The 5890-nt window shown below is 39.6% G+C and overlaps 1 long non-coding RNA gene across 1 annotated transcript; it reads left to right on the plus strand.

Moving 5' to 3' along the window:
* Nucleotides 1–1379: 1379 nt before the first annotated feature.
* LOC139073724 (uncharacterized) lies at nucleotides 1380–3584 on the plus strand. Its single transcript, XR_011522712.1, has 3 exons — nucleotides 1380–1571; nucleotides 2530–2617; nucleotides 3068–3584. It is a non-coding gene; the product is annotated as an uncharacterized lncRNA (long non-coding RNA).
* Nucleotides 3585–5890: the final 2306 nt, after the last annotated feature.

The following is a 5890-nucleotide window of genomic DNA, read 5'->3' on the forward strand; positions in this document are numbered from 1 at the left end:
TGAGTGTGTGTGTGTGTGTGTGTGTGCGCGTGCGTGTGTGTGTATGTTTTCTTTCTGGGCACTTTCTCCTTTTGACTCATCTCATATTTTGAATTATGACTTTTTTTTTAACTGGCAAATTCATTTTCAAATTGTTTCCACCCATTTGGTTTCTTCTCATTTTAAATAATGTGGCTGAAGCAACAGAACTACAAATGGAACCCAAAGCTTTGATTGTTCCGGACTCTGGGATATAGGTGACAGATCAGAATAGTGCAGAAAGGATATTTATGAAAATCTATACTTCAGGATAGATTAATGTTTAAAAGAATTGTGTACCCCAAATTAAGAGATATTGATAAAACTGCTATGCTTTATTAACATAAAATATTATTATTAACATAAAATAACATACAGATATAAAATTATATCCAATTTACCATGATAGTTCTTTATATGACTATTTTTTACATCCTTATCCAACTCATTTCTTTTTCTTCTCTTTTGACTCCATTTTTTCCTGTTCGTGTAATTCGCTTCAGTACTTTGAGATTAAATCAGAGATGAATTTATGGGTTCTGGAATGCAAAATCCTCTGTTCCAGTGCACATGTGTTCACTTGGGGCCAGTGCCTTCTCGACCGATAGATGGGAAAGAGGAACACAGTAACTTTCATCCTTATCAAAGCGCTGGGGTATTTTTTTGTTACTATTGTTTTTATTTTTGCATACATTTCTTTTCTTCAGTCTTCTCTTAGGGCAACTTGGATTTCCACGTCTTCCCGAGCTTTTTGGATTCCATTCTGTGTTTTACTCTGCCACCTGTATCCTAACGCTCACCTGCGCTTCTCTTGACCCTTTTGAGAGGTTATCTATCAACTCATCCTCAAAGCACCGTGAGGTACCAACATGTGAAAAGTTTTAAGTACATCTTAGATTGTAGCTCTCAAGCCCCGTAGTTCAGAAGGACTGGAAAGACTCAATTCTGCAAATAAAAATATTTGGAAAGACTTTGGAGAAGATTGGCTCTTCTAAAAGAAAATAATGGCTAACATACTCAATAGTTTTTTGACTCTTTACGAGACAGAATCTATGACATCCTCCCAAGCACCAAGTAGTCTTAAACGGAGAATGTTGCTCTTGTTGGTATCAACTAGTAAACATATTTAAAACTTCACAGTTTATAGACCACAACATATCCTAAACGTTTGATTTTTTCACATGAGTTAAAAGGTGTATCTGATGCATGTTTTCTGAATACTTCATTAATAACATGAATGATGTTCTTGATACTATTAATACTTGGGCCATTGAGTCTTGTCCCTTGGGGAATGCTTGATTTTATTCTTATGCTTGTTATTTGCCCTGTTGTAAGCACTCACGTGATATAGTCAGTAACTCAGTGCTGGATAACTGACACTGTTTTTCAGGATACCAATTACTGTTTCCAGCTTACATCTTGTGTGGGCTTGGCAGACATCAGCTCCCAGCACCTAGAAGCCACTTCCTTCTCAAGAGTAACTTCATGGAAACAAGGACTCTGTTGCAACTAGCTGAGGTTGGAATTAACTCCTCCTCTGTCTGCATTACAAAGTAAGTGGAGACTAACCAGCCCAGGCAGGTTTTCCGTATCCTTGGATTGATCTCTTTGCCTCTTTTCAAGAGCTCTTTCTGTAAAATAGCCAGAGTACATCTAAATTTAGCAATGTGATATGGTACAGACAGGCTTGCATGCATGCTGTGTCATCCAGGGGATTTCAGGATTGTCTAATTGGTCTGCCTTGGTGAATCTGACGCAATCTCCCATTGGTCTGTACTCAGGAATCTGGGTGGGAAGTGAAAGTACAGACAAGCCTGCCTAGGCCGCCTCCACCATGCATGAGCTTGCCGCTGTGTGTGGGTCTGACATCCAGATCCAGGCCGATTCAAAATGAAAACCTTCAAATGAGTGCTCTGAAAGTAAAATGAAAACTGATTCTGCTTGCTACATCTTGATGAGGCCCCTAAGATAGCAAAGGTTTGGGGGTAAGAGGTCAAGCAGAAGGGTTAAGGATGGAAAGGGCCCTTTGCCCCTCAGACTAACTAAATACCCTTTCCCAGTGATATGGCTGTGGACGGTGACACAGAGGAAGGTCAAGTGACCCACGTGGGATCTCAGTTTCCGCTGCTGGACTGTATCTCATCCGGGCCTTCCCCTGTGACCCCTCCACAGAGGGACTGGCTCCAAATCAAACGTGAAGAGTTATGTGAAATCCTCTCAGATTTAGGATTTTAAAGACAAAAGAGACTTACAGGGATTTGGTGGAAAAACTTACTGGGTGAATGTTTATGCTTATGGTCCTTTATAAAAAAATATATATATGTGTGTATATATATGTACACACACACACACCAAAAAAAAATTATCTAATATATATCCCCTGTAATATCTAATGTTCCCTAAGTTAATTTTATCACTTCAATGAAGAAGAATTAGCTGATGTTGTTTGGCATAAAGCATATCATAATGTTTTTCTTATTTAAAAAAAATTCTTTTTTTCCTGATTATCAGTTATTGCTCACTGAAAAAATAGTCAATTGCTACAGAAAGTGTTTCACATCGAAAATGAGAAGCCTTCTCCTTCAGCATGTTCCCAAAGGTAACTTCCGACAGCAATTTGTTTTTTATCCTAAATTTTTTTCCTCACAGATACACTATTATCTATGTATCATCTATCCATCTATCTACAACTATTTTTTACAAAAATGCAATCTTCCTTGATACACTTCTAAATTGCTTTTTTATTCCATTCCAATATACATTTCTGTGTTTGTTTATGAGGATATATTTTGATACCTTGTTTGGTTTTTAAGACTAGGTTTCTTTAAAATTATAAATTATACACAGAATAAAAACAAAGAATAGAGAGATATATATTGAAAATAAAATGCTTCCCTTCTCTCCTCCATCCCACAGTATTACTTGGGTCTTTGGAATGTTTTTAAGGCAAATACAAATGTATGTATATGTACTTGTTTACTCCTGTGTATTGTTTTTCACACAAATGGAATTGCACCATATAATTCTGTGTCTCCACTTTTAAATTTAGTACTAGAATGTTCTTTTAACTGGACCAAAGAGCATTTAACCTGAGGGTACAAGAGCCCCCTCCAGGAGGATGGAGATCATGTCTGTCTGGTTCGCTGCTGTGTGGACTTTGCCTGGCACGTTGTCGGCACTCCATACTCAGAAGCTCTGAAAATCTACTCCAGTCAGAAAACATCTAGGGGAAAAACTACCCTTCAGCCCCAAATGCTCAACAGACCATAGGAAATTTTCTTCGATGGACTCAAAGTCAAGATCTCCATGGGGGCTTCCTCTTATAGGCTCCAGGCTTCAGTGAGACCTGTGTCTGAGTGTGGCAACCATTTGGTGCTCCAAAGTCAATAGCGGAGTGGGTGCACCTGGCTGGGGAGGGAATAAGGAGGCCAAAGAAATCAGCAGGCTTTGACTCAGCAATCCGGGAAATATACCCAATCTTCCTGGGAGCAGAAAATCCAACTTTGATAGCAGAAAATGGATTCCTAGTAATCAATATGATTATTAATAAAGAATCTTAATGGTAAGAGTCTTAGTGGATTCCTTTTTAGTAAATTTCAAAATTATTCATGTATGTGTGTGTATAGGCTGAAATCGTCATGCAAAATGTTGAATAATAAGCGTATTTGAACTCTTAAACACACTACAATTTCTCTACCATATTCACTCTATAACACACCTCCCGCCCCAAATGTGATATTTGGTTTTTAATTCTTCAGTGCTAGGTAAGTAAAGTGATTCATGTCACCAAATTTGAGTATCATTTCAGGCTATAAAAACAAAGTCAAATATTTCAGAAGAATTTTCATCATAATTTTGGGGTTAATATAAATTAAAACAAATACATGATAGCCTTCAATAAGAGAGAAAACCTATCTATTGGAGAGACTTCAAAGGTCAACACATCCCAGAAAGGCTCTAACTTATAACAAGAGACATTTATTATGTACCAACTTTGGGACATTAAAATGTCACTCCTAGGATTTATGGCTTTTGCAAAATGTACTCAATTTCTATGGGGAATTTTCCTCATCCCAAAGGACAGGGATAATAGAAAGGAAGGCTTTTATTAGGGCTTACTTTTAAAATGTTCTAAAAGTGCTAAGGAGTCAGGATGACTGTTGTCCAGCTGGCTACAAGCAGTTGGTACATAAATCAGGAGGAACTGGCCATAGTGAGCTCTGCATGGAAAAGCTCACACAAATTGGCAACTGACCATTCTCTCTCCTTTATTGTTGTATAAACTGTTTACAGAAAACTATGTGCCAGAGTGTTTGAGAATAGTGATGTTCTAATCCCTAGTAATTCTTAGGAAATGTAATTGTAGGAACAGATTCCATAAAGTGCCTTCAATCTTATATAAATCTGTGTAAATCACGGACCCCTGTAAATGCCATTTGGACAGCAGGGCTCTAACTAGGATCACAGTCTCACTCTCCTCTGGAGCTTCCCAAGGGCAGTTGCTGGTTCCCTGGTGAACGATTGCCCTCTAGGCTGGCCAAATCTAACCAACTGCCTTTGTTTGTTTCCAGAGAATTTGGGGCAACCTGACCTCATTTGCTGTGCCAAGAATTTGCCCCCTGAATTTTAAAGGCATCTGCCTTTCATAAGTAAAAACCAACCCTCTGCTTCTGACTCACTTGCACAGAGAGTTGCAGATGCCTACATTGAAGTGATTGCTCGCTGTTCCTGGCTGTGAACAGGCTCTCTCTGTTGAAAACTGAAAATCTATGTGGTGAATGGCATGAGTCCTGTTTAATGGTGCAAACTTCCATCCACAAAAGCACTTTTAGAATGCATAAGGGATGACACAGAGAGACTGGAAATGATTTGCTCACAGCTTCCGAAGCTGATGAGGATCAATGAATGAACCTCTTGGAATGTAGGGTGTCCGTGTCATAATGCTTGCTTGCACATCATAATGCAAAATAAGTGGCAAGTTGATCTTAAAGATGCAAATCTGTGAACATGGAGCAGGTAAAATTTTCTTCCTGCTGTTCTTGTTGGGAGAATCAAATGGACCAATGTAGGCATGGACACTCTGAATTTGGTTGTTACCTAAATGGATTCACGTTGTGCTCCAAAATTTGACTCCAATCCCACCCCTCTTCTCCATCTGTACTGTCACTGCACCAGCCTGGGCCTTCAGGATCCCTCACCTGGATTATGTCTGCAGTCACCAACTTGTTCCTCTGATTCTAATCTGGCCTCCAGTAATTTATCCCTCCAGACCGTTGCCAAATCGTGATCCATCTACCACCTAAATCTATTACGTCATTCCCTTATGTATAACCTTCTGTAGTTTTCCATCATCTACAGAATAAAGTCCATCTAAGACTCCCAGTATCTGCCTGCTGCTTCAGGCTCTGCTAACATGCGTGCATTCCTCATGCTCCATGCTCTTTCGTGCGTCTGTGCCTTTGCTGTGCTGCACTTCTAGCTGATATGCTCTAGCTGCTCTCTCAGCTGGGCTGGCCACTGCTCGTCCTTTAGGATTCAACTCACACACCAGCTTTTCCAAAGATCCTTCTCTGGCTTGCCATCCCTCCACAGGGTAGATAAGGGGCCCAGTGCCCTGTGGTCTGCTTCCTGCCGCAGGCCCAGCTCTCATTGCCCTGAACTTATTATAGCCGATTAATCTAATGATGTGTCTTCTGGCCTGTGAGATGCTAGGACACATAAACTTTGACTTAGTCATTGTTGTGTTCTTACCTGAAGTAGAGCACCACGTCTGCCATATTTTGGGTACCCTATAAATGCCTGATGAATCAATAAACGAGGCTAGATAGGCAAAATGAAGAATAAGAAGTGTTTACATTTTTATACAAAGTTG

Source organism: Equus przewalskii, chromosome 9 (genome assembly GCF_037783145.1).
Source record: "Equus przewalskii isolate Varuska chromosome 9, EquPr2, whole genome shotgun sequence".
NCBI classification, from domain to species: domain Eukaryota; kingdom Metazoa; phylum Chordata; class Mammalia; order Perissodactyla; family Equidae; genus Equus; species Equus przewalskii.